Source organism: Syngnathoides biaculeatus, chromosome 23, assembly GCF_019802595.1.
Source record: "Syngnathoides biaculeatus isolate LvHL_M chromosome 23, ASM1980259v1, whole genome shotgun sequence".
NCBI classification, from domain to species: domain Eukaryota; kingdom Metazoa; phylum Chordata; class Actinopteri; order Syngnathiformes; family Syngnathidae; genus Syngnathoides; species Syngnathoides biaculeatus.
The window spans coordinates 16,380,174-16,398,439 of NC_084662.1; the positions used below are offsets into that span (position 1 = coordinate 16,380,174).

Consider the following 18,266-nt stretch of genomic DNA (forward strand, 5'->3'; position numbering starts at 1 on the left):
TGAAATTGTTCTTTGAGTTTCCCCTGCTGATTCTCGATTTGGTGTTTTTTATGAAACGCTGCAAAATACCACAAAATGGCACGAACGTTCCGTCATATACAAACATGGTACTATAGCACCATATTGTGGTATCGGTGTCAAGGAAATCTGTTGAAGAAATCGAGGAGCTTCTATTAGACACCCCATTGTCCTGGCTAATATAAAAGTGCTCCTTCGGCGTCTTTTTGTGGCATCCATAGGCAACTAAAAACACTTCATCGCACATTTTGCAGCAGCAAGGCTCTATCCCTAGCCCACAGGAATATCACGGGATTACTGTACTTTATTTACAGTTTAAAGCATAAGTGTACCATATCCTGTGATTGCGCACTTTAATATCATTTTGAAATTCATCTTACAACATGACCATGTAAACAAGCTGCTTGCTGATATTTCATTTTTTTAAATTTTTAAATGCACTGGAAGTGCTCATGTGTATCACGATCACAACTCATAAAAATAGCAATTTTGACGAGATTTTAATAGCCACTAATCCATCCATCAATCCATTTTCTTTGCCGCTTATCCTCACGTGGGTCGCGGGGAATGCTGTAGCCTATCCCAGCCGTCAACGGGCAGGAGGCGGGGTACACCCTCAAACGGTTGCCAGCCAATCACAGGGCACGTGGAGACAAACAGCCGCAATAACAATCACACCTAGTGGCAATTTAGAGTGTCCAATTAATGTTGCATGTTTTTGGGATATGGGGGGAAACCGAAGTGCCCGGAGAAAACCCACGCAGGCACGGGCAGAACATGCAAACTCCACACAGGCGCGGCCGGGATTGAACCCAGGTCCTCAGAACTGTGAAGCCAACGCTTTTACCACCTGCTTCACCGTACCGCCTAGCCACTGACAGCATAGCAAAAACATACACATAGTTGACTTTACATAACTTCTGCACCAACCGAGTCCAAACCTGGCTCACCCCGACACACGAAGAAGTTAATCTGTCAGTTAAGATGTATCACTTCAACTTACTTCCTTGACACCAATTAGCACTTTCCTATTAGCCAAAGCTTTAGATGCATCTTGTAATCTGTAATTATAAATACTAACTTTTCAAAGGGGCTCCACGTTTGTGTCTTAAACATTCGCTCACGCCTGCAACACGACAAAAAGGAAATTGATGACTTCCATTAGCGCGTTTCAGCGTCATACATGCGACGACACTGTCAAGAACAGGCCTCTGCGCAAACCTGTCCGTCTCTGGTTTATTTCGAGTTTTTTTTTTCGTCCGCCCGTGCTTTCGGCCGCCCTCCACTCAGTGACTCACGACTGCACAGCATACCCACGCTGTTCCTAAAAAGACACAAAGGCCGATATAAATAGCTCAGAGGAAGTGACGCGGGAGTATCATCGTTTGTATTTGTGTCTGTGTAGGCGTTCAAAGAAGTTGAAGAGCAACTCTCAGCACCTTCTTTAGTGCCGCACTATTTGGGGTGCAGCTCTCACACACTCACTCACACACACACACTCACGAGTGAGAAAGAGAGAGCTGCTGATGCCGCATTGCATATTTTGGGAACAAAGATAAGGGTGTGTTACGCAAAGATGCTGAACAAAGCACAAAATCGACAAGCTATTTTTAGCCACTTCCCCTTTTTCGCCGATTCAAATTCCAACAAACGAATGTTCATTTGTAGGGGTTTCTTTTTTTTTTGTCTTTCTTTTTTTTGTTAAAGAAGCAAAGTCTCAAAACACAAAAGTGTGACCGACAAAGTGTCAATACTTTGGCGTGCGCTTTCAGGAACGAGGTCACCGGCACACACACATTCCTGCCGCCTCGCGCTGACCGGTTAGCTTGTTTTTGAGCGTTACTGACTATTTGCGGGGAGAAAAAGAAATGGTGAACACTCCTTTGCTAACAACTTGACTTAAGGCTCGCCGTGACGCTGATGAAACCTTTCAACAGACCGCTTGTCTGTCACCATCTCAGCAGCAACACCACAACGAGCAGTCACGGCACCTCGATGTGTGAGGACGTAGCATAAACGTCCGACGCGAGCTGTTGATGTCTATCAAAGTCAGCGCGAGGGAACCGTTTGGCTTCGTGTTTAGCATGTTTGTCGTGTTTTCCGCGCTCGCCCGGCAGGAAGTCGTCGCAGCGGCCTGTGCAAATACGCCACACGCACACGCAACCGGGAGGCCGTTATCGGATTGAAAGATAAATGATCGTCATCTTTGCAAATCTAAGTTCCTGCCTTATCTTACTGCGGGCGTGTGTGTTTGCACGAGTGTGTGCGGTGGGAGTTATTTTCAAATCGCCGCATATCAATTAGATGTTTAGAATTCCAGAGACACAAAAAAATGATGTTTATTTATTCTTACAATGTTTGTACATCTGTGTTTGTCTCTATCTTGGCCGAGAGGTGGGGTACAACCTGGACTGGTCGCAATCCAATGTCAGAACTCACGTAGACAAAACAACTGATTGGTCACTATTGACTTGTTTCATATTGTTGTTCTCTGAAAGTATGCGCAAATTTAGATTTTTCTCCTTTTTTTTTTTCTCCAATTAGATTACAGCTTCTGTGTGTTGCCATGTCAACAAAATTTGCCCGTGGCCTTTAGAATCAGCATATCTGGCCAGTGTGGTGTATTTTATTCAAATGTTTTGATGCTTTAATCGTGATAATATATTTGTAACTATTGATTGTCAAGTGCTCCAAATGATATACCGTAATTTCCAGCCTACAATCCGTGACTTTTTTCACACGCTTTCAACCCTGCGGTTTACGGGGTGATGCGGCTAATTTGTGCATTTTTTCCTAACGGCCGCAACGGGGCACTCGCAAGGAAAAGGTAAGAATGAGACCGGTGGAATATATGTGCCGAGCACAGGACTTTTACCAGCCCCGTTAGCGCCACGCTAGCTTTAGAGTGGCGCTGGTGTTAGCACTAGCATTAGCACTCGCATTAAACTCTTTCTGTGTACTGTTTTTCTTTGAAAATATCTCGTGTTTCAATGTGGGTTTCAATGTCGACACTTGCGGCTTTTACACAACTGCGGCGTATGTGTGTACCAAGTGGTATTTCCTTTACAAATGTACTCGGTGAGGTCTGTAACCAGGTGCGCTCTGTAGGCCGGGAATTACGGCATGTGCGGTTTTTCCATTGGGTTTTGCCGAGTTTTAATGTTTTGTATAATTTCGTTGACGGGATAGGTGAACTGAATCAGGTATATCCTGACTGAAGGCCGACCAACTGGCCCGCAACTAGTGAAAACAAAGACGGGAACTTAATGGACCAATCGGGATAAGCGTCGTGTGACACAGACACACACGCTCACACAAAAGCAAGGTTCATGTTTCTGAGCAGTCAAGTGTGTGGTTTTACTTTGTGTGGTCAGACAGCAGTTAAATGATTAAAACAGCGTTACTAATGCTTTCCATTCACTGATTAACTTCTTAAGACAGCAATGAGGAGAGTATTTGGGGAGAGACGGAGGAAGGGGGGTGGGCAATGGCAAGGGCCACTGGGGGCAATGGAGGGCAACTGGCACCACATGCACCTAACTGTTCTATTTGGGGAAACAATTCTAGAAAAAGAAAAAAAAAAAAGCACAATATTACCAGGAACAAGGTCCCATTCTTTCCAGAAAAAAAGGCAAAATATTATGAAGTTTTTCTCAACTGGGGGAAAAAAAAAACAATGTCATATTTGTTTTGAAAAATTGATTACATGAATAATCAAAAAGTCTTACTATTTGAGAGAAGTCGAGAAAAAAGGCCTAATATCAAAATGAAGCCATATCCACCCCCAAATATGTCAAATACCATACAGTACAAAAATTCTTTTTTTCCTCATTTTCCAAGCTGCTTATCCTCACAACCGTTGCATGAGTACTGGAGCCAATCCCAGCTATCTTCAGGCACGAGGCGGGGTACACCCTGAACTGGTTGATATGACATATTACAAAATATAATTCATATTTTATTGAAAAAAAAGGCAAAATATGAGAAAAGTCATTTTAAATGAGAAAAAAGGCAGACTTTTATTAGAGAATAAAGTCAGATTCTTGATAAAATGCATTGTACTATGATGATTTAATTCTCATTTATATCGTGTAACTCATTTTAAATCAAAGAATCACATAGTGATGCCTTGAGATGAGTTCAGTCAGTTCTGTGGCCATGCTCGCAGTTCAACTCCCCCCAAAAAAGACAAACAAAGAAGAGCTTCACAAGTACTGGAAGTGACCCTGCAGTAATATTGGAGTTTTTCCACTGGTGATGAAATTGCTCGTGAATATTTGATGTTTGTTTATGTGTGTTGCTGCAAAGTTGGTGTTCAAATATCTGTTGCTTTAGGTGTTGTAAGAGTGTGAAGCAAGATCATAAGAAGAAAGTGGCTGGGCATCAGGACTTCAATAAGGTAACAGTTGTCAACCTTCTTTGAGGTGCAAATGTGGCACGTATGACTCAAGCTCAACTTTGTTTTGACTCCAGTTCCTGCAGAATTATGCCTCTTGGCCCTTTTGGCTATGGGTGAATGTCTTGTCCTGGTGAAGAAAATGAAAACATTACCGGCAGAGGGAGGAAGACGCCCATCGGGACAGTCTGCCAACCAGACGGCAGCTCAGCCTCAAACAGGCCAAATGAGATTTTTAACGGCGTCACTTAAAAAAAAAAAAAAAAAAAAGCTGCGAGTGTGTCCATGAATGGAAGTTGGGAATTGGTTGTGGAATCGAGGAGCTTCACCGCAGTCATCCAGCCGTACCTTTTACAGAATTTTTTTTAAGGCTGGGCACCCATAGGAGGGGTGACTTATTTTCAAACACACCCTCGTTACATGCACATCAATTAAATGCAATTAACACGTGCCCAAGAATGCGGTGGCTCAGCTGCTAAAGCATTGGCCTCACAGGGTTGTATCCCGGCCCCGCCTGTGTGGAGTTTGCATGTTCTCCCCCGTGCCTGTGTGGGTTTTCTCCGGGCACTCCGCTTTCCGCCCACATCCCAAAAACATGCAACATTAATTGGTCACTCTAAATTGCTCCTAGGTGTGATTGTGAGTGCGGCTGCTGTTTGTCTCTATGTACCCTGCGATTGACTGGCAACCAGTTCAAGGTGTACACTGCCTCTTGCCCGTTTACGGCTGGGATAGGCACTCCCCGCGACTCTCGTGAGGATAAGCGGCAAAGAAAATGGATGGATGGATATCACGTGCCCATGAATGCCATAGGGAATTAACGAAAAAAAGTCTTATTATACAATAAATTCATATTTTTGTGAAAACAAGACATGATCTTTACAAAACCAATTTGATTTGAACATTTTGACTTTTTTTCAGAAAAAAACTCCCTTCAATGTTATCCATCCATTTCCTTCACCGCTTATCCTCACGAGGGTCGTGGGGAGTGCTGGAGCCTATCCCAGCTGTCAACGGGCAGGAGGCAGGGTACACCCTGAACTGGTTGCCAGCCAATTAATTGCAGGGCACATGAGCCAAACAGCTGCACTCACAATCACACCTAGGGCAATTTTAGAGTGTCCAATTAAAGTTGCATGTTTTTGGAAAGCCACGCAGGCACGGGGAGAACATGCAAACTCCACACAGGCGGGTTCGGGATTGAACCCGGAACCTCAGAACTGTGAAGCCAATGCTTTCCCAGCTGAGACACAATGCCGCCCCTTTCATTGTTAACGATGTTTAAAGTCATGTTAGCCTTGCCTAGCTTGTCTGTGATGACTAAGATAGTGCAGTAGATATTAGCGTTATACCATCCATCCATTATTCAAGCCTCTCATCCTCACAAGGGTCACGGGAGAGCCAGAGCTTATCCCTGCTAGGTTCAGGCGAAAGGCGAACTACACTACGGACTGGTCGCCAGTCAGTCGCAGGGCAGATATCGACACCATCGCTGAGCGGGATCGATCCCACGCTGCCCGCACCAAAGTCATGTATGTGTACCTCAACACCATCCGTGACTCTTAGGACTATTCCATTTTGGATCAGAGATCAGCAGTGTTTGAGCAAAGATTAGGTGGTAAATCTCGGCTTCTCGTTGATAAGGGGGGAGAGAAATTCCAACACGTTGGAAATCGGACAAGTTTAGTTGTCTCACACTTGAACAAAATGTGTAAAAGTATCGGTTGTGCAAAGTATATGTTACGGTAGGTCGTAAAACGTGTGTGCTGCAATGGTGAGAAAAGATGATTCAGTTCATGGAGTGAAGAGTAAACAATTAGCACTATCCATCCATCCATTTTCTTCACTGCTTATCCTCACGAGGGTCACGGGGAGTGCTGGGGCCTATCCCAGTTGTCAACCGGCAGGAGGCGGGGTACACCCTGAACTGGTTGCCATCCAATCGCATGGCACATAGAGACAAACAGCCGCGCTCACAATCACACCTAGGGGCAATTTAGAGTGTCCAATTAATCTTGCATGTTTTTGGGATGTGGGAGGAAACGGGAGTACCCGGAGGAAACCCACGCAGGTACGGGGAGAACATGAAAACTCTGCACAGGCGGGGTCGGGATTTGAGCTCGGGTCCTCAGAACTGTGAGGCCAACGCGTTATCACCTGATCTACCGACAATTAGCACTACCACCAGTTCATTAATTGGTTCAAGCCAATATTGGCTTTCTGTTTATTTCATTGTCACACCTAACCCCGTATGTACATACACATATATTACAGTAATAAAATGTAACAATTAATTGCTTATATTTGGACCCCACTTTTTGGAAACATTGAACTTCGCCATCCTAATATTGTGAAATATTCACAAAATGAACCCAAATGTTACGTAATTTTGCCGGCAGTGCAAAGCCAACCCAACAGTCAAAAAAAAAAAAAAAAAAAAGAGAGAAAAGTCCTTCAGTCACACCAAGCCATGTTTTGTATCAACACCCGGATGTCAATCAGGAGTGTGTTGCCGTGGAAACATGCCACAGGAGACCCACGACGAGGAGACGCAAATGACACCAGAGAAGGCAAAAAAAAATGAAGAAGATAAGACTGAAGCGGGTGTGAGATGAATCAAATGAACTTCATCTGAACCCAGAATGAGCTTGTGCGCACACACACTAACACACACAAATGCACGCACACACACACACACACCACACACACACACTTTGAGTAATCATCCTGTACTGTAGACGGCACAGGTAGGAAGTCGACTACACGGCTGGATATTTTTGTGCGAGAAATGTATATGCGAGTGTGTGTGTGGGAGGTGGCAGCACCGGCAGCTGTGTGTGTGCGCGCGTGTGGGAGTAGGAAGTACTCGGGGCTGCCAAGGTCACAGTTGCCGAGCCGTTGTTATAAAAGCTTCCGTTGCACAACTCGCTCCGCTCCACGCAAGTTCTGAGGCTCGGGAGCTTTAAAAAGAAATATTCGATCGCTCACACGCACTGCGGTCCATTCAAAATACGTAGCAGCGCAATCATCGAGGTGGAGAGCCTGGAGGCTGCAGAATGGACGACAACTTGGCTTGTGTGTGTGAGTGTGTGTGTGTGTGTGTGTGTGTGTGTGTGTGTGTGTGACTTGCTCTTAATTGTCATGTGAGACGCGCTATCATGAGAGCAATATTAAGTCATTTCAAAATGTGTCCCGTTTTCCATTCATGGGTAGAACTAAAATGCAAATTGTTACAGGAAGTCCCACTTTCCAGACAAAAGGCATAAAATAGCAAGATGAAGTCATATTTTCATCACATCCAGCCATCTTTTTTTTTCCAAAACGTGTTTATCCTTAGGCGTCTGTGTTGGCCTCACAGTTCTCAGGTCCCAGGTTCAAACACGGACCCACCTGCGTGGAGTTTGCATGTTCTCCCCGTGCCTGCGTGGGTTTCCTCCGGGCACTCCGGTTTCCTCCCACATACCAAAAACATTCAACATTCATTGGACACTCTAAATTGCCCATAGGTGTGATTGTGAGAGTGATTGGTTTGTCTCCATGTGCCCTGTGATTGGCTGGCAACCAGTTCAGGGTGTACCCGTTGACAGCTGGGATAGGTTCCAGCACTCCCCGCGACCCTCGTGAGGATAAGCGGCAAAGAAAATGGATTCATGGAAAGTGTTTATCCTTATTTGAGTCGCTGGTGAGCTGGAATCTGTCCCAGCTGACTTTGGGCGAGAGACGGGGGACACCCTGAACTGGTTGCCAGCCAATCGCAGGGCACATTGAGAGAATAGTCGCACTCACAATCGCACCTATGGGCAATTTAGAGTCTCTAATTAATGTTGCATGTTTTGGGGATGTGGGAGGAAACAGGAGTGTCCGGAGGAAACCCACCCAGGCACGGGGAGAACGTGCAAACTCCACACAGGCGGGGCCGGGATTGAACCCGTGTCCTCAGAACTGTGAGCCCGACACTTTTACCAGCTGCCCCACCGTGCTGAGGCAAGAAAACTATTGGCCCGCAAATAGATCAAACACCTGCTGGGAATGTTGCCGTTCAGCTCGGCATGTAAAGGTCGGAGTGCATTGAGCGCAATAAGTGAGTCCATATAGGGAGAAAGAGCGGGTGAAAAATTTGCTGCTGCAGGCGGTTGAGACGCAAGAATGATTATGCAACAAGACACAAATGTGGCTTGTTTTCACTTAATAATGATCCAGGCTTGGAATAACTTCCTGCTAAAACTCCGTGTGTGTATGTGTGTGTGATTGTGTTCTTGCTGTCCTGCCAGCTTTGGCTGAGTTCTGACACACACACGCACGCACACACACAAGCTGCGCTTACAGTGGGGAAGACAAATTGACAGAGCGGCGAATGAGCCCGTTCAAAAATTCCATGTTCCGCCATTCTGCTACACTAACACGTCGTGCGCATGGCGTCTTCTACATACATCATGTAAGTTTCCGTTAAGGAGAGCAGTGTAGGGGGAGGAGGAGGTGCGAGGAGTGTTGTGGGGGTGGGGGGGGGGGGGACGCAGGGAGTTGAGGTGAGGTGAGGAGGGGAGGGAAAAACAGGCGTCCTGTTGGTGTAAATTGCCAGTGGAAAAGAGAAGGCAAGTCATATTTTCCACAGAGCTGCTGGGCCAGCCTTGAAACTATTACACTCACACTGTGTGTGCGTGTGCACGTGTGTGCGTGCGTGGATGTGGCTTCATTAGATTTTCCACAACAGTGTGCAGAATCCTCCAGGAAGCACGATGGACACAGGAAAGGGTGCGCTTGTTTTGTGGAAGTCGGCCGGGCACCCTGGCTGCGTTGGGAATTGTTCCCTATCCACAATCCGCCGCCCTATCAGCGCCGTTTCCCCCTGTCGGAGAGCTGTTCAAATGTGTACTGAAGTGAGAATAAATGTGTTGCAAATTTGACACAGCACAGAGAAGAGTGCTATTGACAAGGCTGACAAATTGGAATGAAAACAAAAATTAGGCTTGGAAAAATGGAAAAATCGAGTTTTCTCGGCCTTCAAACGCCCAGGGCATGTGTGCCGAATATGCCGAAACTATGCCCCGCTCATCAGTCAACGACCAACTAACTTTCTCTCCTATGACCTAAAAAATTCAGATTCTACTTCAACTAGCATTTCACTTATGCCTACACATAACGTCATTTTCACTTAAAGATCAAGTGTCATTAAATGGATGATTTTTAGTATGTTATTAATGAAAAACCGTAGCCGGTATGGACCCATCCGTTTTTTTTCCACCACAAAACATGATTTTGACGTGTATGGCTTTTTGTAACTCCCGCCATGAAAATCCTCTCGAGGGATTTGTTTTCAACAAGAAGCAGAAAGTGACACACGGGGCAGGAACGCCCTCCAGCGGACTCGTATGTTTCTATTAGTTTTACCTCCGGGAAGGTAGCTCGTTGTTCCTTCGTGCTAGCCAAAATGCCAGCTCGTTGCATTGCTGGATATTGCTCAAACACACGGGAGGATCGATTTACCCTTCATAAGTTTCCAAGAGACCCGGTTTGTCGTGAAAAATGGATTGCACGGGTGCAAAGGACGAGCCCTTCGTGGGTCCCAAACGACAGGTTGGTGTGCATACTAAACTGGCCGACCGACCCCACAGCACTCGGTCCACACGCTGGCTGTCAAGTCAAAAAAATTAGTTTGGAATCATTCAGTCATTAACTACTCCAGATTCATGACAAAGGGGAGTCTTAGTGGACTTTCTAGTTGGTCCACCATATAGGGAGTGAGTGGTTGATTCCCAAAACAGCCTTTGTCCTGTGATGTTGAGCTGAACCGAACGGTCCTGACTCAGAACCCTTCAAAGACATTCATCGATCACGTCCAAGTTATAATTTATGAATCCACTGGAGAAATATATAGTCTTAAAAAGAAGCGCTCCTTCAAAAAAAAAAAAAAAAAAAGGGACAGGAGGAGCTTGATGGGAAGCAGCGTCCCAGGCGTACAATGACATCACGCTTGGGCAGCAAGAAAAAGGAGGACTGCTGTGTTTTTCCAGCTATAAACACCGTGAGATGCTTAGCTGGCTTCACGGGCGTGAGCAGTTCTGTTCTTGTCATTCCCAGAAAGTTACCTTGACTCACGAGTTTTAGTGCATTGACGTGAGCGAGCTTGTAACTCAAATGAGATGTCAGCCCCACCCTGCCAAAAAAAAAAAACAATACAGTTATGTTTTTTTTTTTTTTTTTTTAACTCATTTACTACCAGTTATTTTTAGAAGAGCTTTATAACTGATCTTTCAAGACCCACAGACAACATGGGCACTGAACCTACCAAAAGAAAGACTAGACTCTGTTCTTTCATCAGATAAATACTTCATTTTTAGCTGTTTCCATTTTTTTTTTGTATTCAGCATTAAAACATTGCTTGGTTTAGCCGAAAACAACAGTTTCTATGCAAAAAGGGGTGAAAACTAGCTTGTCACTTCAGTCAGAAAAACATGTCGAACACTTTATGACCGACTATAGTCCGCTGGATCTGTCTAAAATGATCTATAACCAGCCATAACCGGTGAGAAGCAGCTAAGACCAATTAGAACAAACTAAACCTAGATATAACCTGCCAATTCATAAATTAGATACAGACTAAATAAAACAAATAAATAAAACTAGTAAGACCTATTTGGAAGCTGCTATAACAGGCTAGAACCATGTAGACCTAACCAACTATATTTAAAAAACAGATAATCCAACCTTAACCAATGAGAAGCATTTACAACCACCTGAAACAGGTAATACAGATTCACCTAAAATCATCCAGGACCAGGTAAACCCATTTACTACTTAAAACAAGCTAGAACCAAATAGAATCTCCTCGTCAAATCTGTCTACAAGCAGTTACTAACCATCTACAGAAACAACTATTAGGTTACCATCTAACACCACCTAGAGCCATTCACAACCAGAAGGTCCAGAAGCAATCTTAATCAAGGACCACGTGGAATATTCTAGTCTCATCCATAACCAGCTAAATTCATCTACAACCAACTAGAAACTTCTACCAGTTGGATACTAAATTCATTGAGGCCCATCCAGGACCAAGTCATACCCTCAACTAATTAGAAAAGGCTAGAACCAAATGGAACCTTCTGTTCCCATTCACCAGTTACAACAATTGAACTTCTTGTCCCATCTACAAGCAGTTACAACTATCTACAAAACAAGCTAGTGTCACGACCAGAACACGGGGTTGTACCCAAATGCACGACTCGGGAGGCGTAGAGGCAGTTCGGGAAAAGTGTTTATTCAGTCCAGTGTCGGGCATCAGGAAGGAAGTCAACGAGAGCAGAGGTAACCAGGACGTCAGTCGTAGAAGGCAGGTCAGCGGGCAGCCAGGGATCGGTACACGGGAGATCAGAACAGAATAGCAAGAGTGCGGGAACGAGGCATTAAGCAACGATCTAGCAAAGGCCAGACCCTACGTGTGGTTCTATATAACTGGGACGTGATTAGTAGAGATGAGGCGCAGGTGTGCGCCTCTGCTGATTGCGGTCGGTGCGTACCACATTGGGGACCGGTACGACCAGGACAGGGAACTACAACCATTCAAAACCAGCTAGACACATCTAGAACCAATTAATACAGATCAAATGAGTTACAAAGATCTCCACAACCATCCATCAATATATTTTCTAAAATGCTTATGTTTATGTTGTGTTTTGTTATGTTTGTGGTTAAGAGGGCGTTAAGTCGAAAGACGACGCTCTCAATTTACCAATCGATCTACATTCCTACCCTCACCTATGGCCACGAGCTGCGGGTCGTGACTGAAAAAACAAGATCCCGGATACAAGCGGCCGAAATTTCCTCCCTCAGAGATAGGGTAAGAAGCTCGGTCATCCGCGAGGGGCTCCGTGTCGAGACGCTGCTCCTCCGCATTGGGACATGCTGGGGGCATCTGATTCGGATTCCTCCCGGACGCCTCCCTGGTGAGGTGTTCTGGGCATGTCCCACTGGAAAGAGACCCCGGGGACGACCCTGGATACACTGGAGAGACTATGTCTCTCGGGTGGCCTGGGAATGCCCCGGGATCCCTCCAGAAGGGGTGGAAGAAGTGGCTGGGGAAAGGGAAGTCTGGGTATCCCTGCTGAAGCTACTTCCCCAGAGAACCGACCCGGAGAAGCGTTTGAAAATGGATGGATGGTTGCTTATGTTTAGGGGAGCCAGGACCGATCAAAGTTGACATTGGACAAAAGGGGTATTACAGCCTGGACCAGTCGCCAGTCAATCCCATACAGATCATTTTCACGGTCCTGTGAGTCCACCACTTCACTCTCAGTGACTCTATGGAACCAGTTCGACCCAACTAAATAAAACAGAAGCATCTGGTGACAGAAAACTGATCTAGAACTGTCCAGAAACAACCAGACCGATACACTGGCAACCAGCCAAACACTTCAGGAGCTATTCAGAACCAGGTGGATGCATCTACAAACAGCTAGACCCATCCAGAACTATGAAGAAGCATCTAGAAAGAGCTCCCTTGGATCACGCCTTTTCGTCACGAGATCACCTTCGTTATCTTTAGCTTCAGCAGACTTTCAAGGTGTTTTAGTGCGGACGTGTGTGTGTACGTGTTGCCACTTCCGTTCCTCTGCACCCCCCTGGCTTCTTTCCTCACCTCATTTCTTTCTCAGACTTCACAGGAAGTGCTGCTGGAGGCCATGTTGCTCGCTATTGCATCAGACCCGAGCCTGGCAGCGTGTCACATAACGTTCTTCATCATAATGTTCACAAAGATATTAGTAAAGAATATGGGTCGCGTTACGATGACTAACTTCGACTCGGAAGACTCCAGAACATTTCACACAGAAATTTAACAAATGATATTTCTCACGAGGGGCCCAAACTACGAGTCGTCAGAGTTACAAGCAGCCGTTTGGTTGAGTTTTCGCTTTGAGTTGCAAGGTAGAATTTGAGATCTCACCAAATTTCGGATACGCTGACGGATTTTTAGGCGCCGACTTGCACTTTCAGGCCTTTTTGGAACAGCGATATCGCTGATTTTGAGGCATTATTATTATGATTCAGTCACTGGTTTGGTCCGTAGCATTATGATTGTCAGAATATCGGCAAAATGTTGATAATTTTTTCCAGAACGTAAGAGATGTTTGCAAATGTCTTATTTTGCTGCTTTCACTGAGGAGTATGGAAAAAGAATTAATAATAATTAATTAATAATTTGGACAAGTTTAGGTTCAATAAGTTCTCTTAACCATGAATCAAATAAAATAGTTGGCGATTAATTTGATAAGATTGGTGTGTCGAATAATCGACTGACTGTTTCACTTCTAAAATGGACCTCAACACAAGGAGCTGTTGTCGGCCACAGCTCACGTCCAGTCACATCCACGCATACTCATTTGTCACATGCCACCCTACCAGGCTCCGCCTCTTAAAGGGCACACGCGCATGCTACCATAACAACAGTATTTCTATTCATATTATCCTTGGAATTTTGGTTCGGGCGGCACGGTGGAACAGCTGTAAAGCGTTGGCCTCACATTTTTGACGACCCCCGCCTGTGTGGAGTTTGCATGTTCTCCCCGTGCCTGCGTGGGTTTCCTCCAGGCACTCCGGTTTCCTCCCACATCTCAAAAACAAGCGTTCATCGGAGACTCTAAATTCCCCTTAGGTGTGATTGGAAGTGTGAAAGTGTGTTGCCCGTCTCCATGTGCCCTCCGATTGGCTTGCAACCAGTTCAGGGTGTACCCCGCCTCCTGCCCGACGACGGCTGGGATCGGCTCCAGCACTCGTGTCACCCACGTGAGGATAAGCGGCTCGGAAAATGGATGGATGGGTGGAATTTAGTTTTTGTATACACACAGAAACACAGGCTGGCACTTAAAAAAAAAAAAAAAAAAAGAACCAGATCCAGAATCTGGACTGACAAACATTCTGCTTCAATGCGTGTGTGTGCACACGAGTGGGTGTGTGCAAACGTGTGTGTGTATACAGTACAGTACTTCAGTCTGTGGAGGATGTGGAGGCGGCAGGTGAATGACTACTGTCTCCAACACCTGTTACGTATGCTCGCCACACACACACACACACACACACACACACACACACACACACACACACACACACTCTCTCTCTCTCTCACACACACACTCACGCACACAGATGAGTACAGCCTGCCCACCCACACACCGCTAATGTCTCCCTTTCCTCACATCCGCAGAGCAGCAGGTAGGTGGGAGGTGTGCGCGCGTGTGACAGACGTCTAAAAGTGAAACATCTTCCGATCACTGACAGCTCCAAGGAAATAATCTCTGTCTCGTTCAATTTCTGCCTGACCATCCACCCCAAAATTTTTCCTGCCCGATTGTAACATGCCTCCTGTGGCTGCTGCACTTCCTTGTCCCTCTTTTTTTCTGGACTTCCTGTCACTGGGAATCAAGAAATATTTCAGCACTTATTTTCCATTATTGTGAATGTGGGTGCCAATCCTCATCTGAAATGCGACTTGGAACAGTAGGTGGGAGATGTGAATCATGAAGTTCCCAGGTTGATTGAACTCAACATTAATTTGAGGAGTTTTGGGTAAAACTAAACCTCAACAATGTACGGAAGCATATTGGTGTCTCACTCACACACACACTCACACACACACTCACACTCACACACACACACACACAACACACACACACACACACACAAACAAAAAAAAATCCCATTTTTTGGGCTATTTTTTCTGTTTTTAGGACTAATATTTTCCCCCTATTTTTCAGACTATTTTTTCCCATTTTTCGGACCAATTTTTTCTCCGTTTTTTGGCCTAATTTTTTTCACCTCTGTTTTTCAAACTATTTTTTCCCCGAGGTATCAGGACACAACGAACTCACGCGAGAACCTGTGAACAACAAGTGACTCTTGGCAGACTCCGTAATAAGGAAAATGACCATCTGATTTACTTTGATCAAATTTTATTTTGATACGGGATTAAGACACTGGGAAATACTCTTCTTGTCTTTGAGGCAGATAGATGGTATCGTTAACTCGGAAAAAAAGTAGCTTCAAAAACAGAGGGGGAAAATTAACCTGAAAAACAGAAAAAAATAGCCCCAAAAAACTGAAAACGTTTGTCTGAAAAACGGGGGGAAATATTAGTCTGAAAAACAGAAAAAATAAGCCCGAAAAACAGAGAGAACATTTTTTTTCGAAATAAAGAAAAAAAATTGTCTGAAAAACAGTGGCAAAAGTATTAATCCGAAAAACAGAAAAATTAGCCTGAAAAAATAGCCTGGAAAAACAGGGAGGAAAAATTTGTCCAAAAAACGGGAAAAAAATTGTCTGAAAAACAGGGGGAAAAATATTAGTCTGAAAAACTGAAAAAAATGGTCAAAAAAACAGAACTTTTTGTGTGTGAGAGCAATACACTTCTGTAACAATGCACTTGTGTACTTCATAATACATTGGACAAAAGGGGTATTACAGCCTGGACCAGTATAGTACAGTGTGGTACTTCCTTAACATAATTTTTCTTTACTGAAACAGGGGATGGCCTTTTTTTTTTTTAAATATGTTTCAAACACATGTACATTCCCCAAAATTAAAATATTGAGGAAATTGAATTTAGTCCAGTGTGCCTTTTATTGACAAAATATTTATTAGCAGATCTACTATACTTAGGTTTTCCATGCTGTTCATCACTTACTCCATGAAGTGTCTTTTCTCACCATGGTGACACTTTCTACTACCTACCACAAGAACACAAACAGGACATATACATACTTTGTTGGCATGTGAGCCGCCATTTCTCTCCCTCATAATTGACGTGATAAGCCAAGATGCATCTTGCAATCTTTTATCATCATCTCAAAATTTACAGATCTCAAATCCAAAGTGATAGAAAACTACCACTAAGAGCACAGGTGTCAAACTCAAGGCCTGGGGGGCCAGATCTGGCCCGCCACATGATTTTATGTGGCCAGCAAAGCCAAATCTAGAGAGTCAACTTCCATGATTTTTGTTCAAATCTGTAGCAAAATTTCAAATTGTCATATATGATAAATGATAAACGAGATATTACAAGCATTTTTGTGTTACCAAACGTGAATAATTGAAAAACACATCCCTTGATTTCTGATTCCAAAACAAGTACATTAATTGATGATGCAAATATGATGCGATGATTAAATATTTTTGTTCCACAGTCATAATGCCCCTCTGAGGGAAACCAGAACAACAATGTGGCCGGCGAGAAAAACGAGTTTGACACCCCTGACCTTGACGGATCTGTGCAATACAATGGTTTACAAATTTGAGTGCCACAGAGAACCTGGAAAAGACCCTCTCCCATGCTTAAACGATGAAAAAGAAAACTGACGAATATATCAAATATTTTTCTGTTAAATAAATCTGTCCGATGAGTGAGTTTGATTTTTGTGATTGTACCACTGAAAACCTTTCCAGCGTATTAAGATTTATTGAGATGCACGCGTACGTCCACGTCAGCTGACGACTTCCTGAACTGATGGTGCGCTCGATCCTGACTTCCTTCCAACTTCTCCTCTCTTTTGCGGCCTCCTTTTTCTCTCTTCTTCATTTCCACGTCACTAAATCACATCTGACTTTTCTATTCCGGAGCCTCCTAAATTTCTCTCTTTTTTTGGGGGGGGCCCATCAATCTCTTTTTTTGGCTTTCTTTTCGTCCTTGCGGGGGTCTCGATCATTCCTCACCTTCTCACTTCCTTGAATTAATCACACCAGTCATTAATGAACTCCGGCTCCCGCGCTGTTAATTAATCAGCTTTGTGCCTTAATGAACAGTCTAAACTTGTTAAAACCTGTTTGGGTCTTGATTAGCTCATCCGTTCGCCCGCGGGCCCGACAAGACCATTAGGTGGGACGGGGCCGGCGTGATGAGACGACCTGGCTCCCTAATGGGACCGCTCAAATATTTATTACAATATTTATAGGTCAGGAAGAATTGTAGCGTTCGACGCCCGGCCGGCGCCCGCGATGCCTTCAAGTGCCTCTCATAAGATCAGGTTCCTTCCTAGCATGAAACGAATGCAGACGTATGCAGTTTTTCTTCTCCGTAGACAATGGACTAGGGTGCCAATGTCAAAATTCTGAATTCACTGTTATACTTGCATCGAGTATACTGGCACCATGGCAAAAACCTAAAATCCAAAATTGGTAATTATACGTGTAGATTTGCATTACCCTGTCTATGGCATTTTGAATTTGACTTTGGTTCAACATTTTTTGTCTACATCTAGACCACAAGCGTCAAACTCGTGCCACAGAAAGCCCAAGTTGACATTTAAGAGGCAGGACCATGACAATCTTACGATATCGGATATCTTAATAAATAATATATTTATTAAAATCACGATATTTAATGGTGAGCACGGTGGGTCAGCTGGCAAAGTGTTGGCCTCACAGTTCCGAGGACCCTGGTTCAATCGCGACCCTCCCTTGTGTGGAGTTTGCATGTTCTCCCTGTTCCTGCCTGGGTTTTCTCCGGGCACTCCGGTTTCCTCCCACATCCCAAAAACATGCAACATTAATTGGACAACCTAAATTGACCCTAGGTGTGATTGCAACTGTTGTCTGTCTCTATGTGCCCTGTGATTGGCTGGCAACCAGTTCAGTGTGTACCCAGCCTCCTGCCCGTTGACAGCTGGGATAGGCTCCAGCACTCCCCGTGACCCTCACGACAATAAGCGGCAAAAGAAAATGGATGGATAGAAATTATACATGTAGATTTGCGTTAGCCTGTCTATGGCATTTTGAATTTGACTTTGGTTCACATTTTTGTCTACATCTAGACCACAAGCGTCAAAATCATGCCACAGAAAGCCCAAGTTGACGTTTAAGAGGAAGGACT

General features: G+C 44.6%; 1 protein-coding gene across 2 annotated transcripts in view; it reads right to left on the reverse strand.

The window, feature by feature from the left end:
- The window catches only part of hivep2a (HIVEP zinc finger 2a), a 69,153-nt gene that overhangs the window by 18,001 nt on the left and 32,886 nt on the right, over nucleotides 1-18,266 (reverse strand). The gene's annotated exons all lie outside the window — the stretch shown is intronic.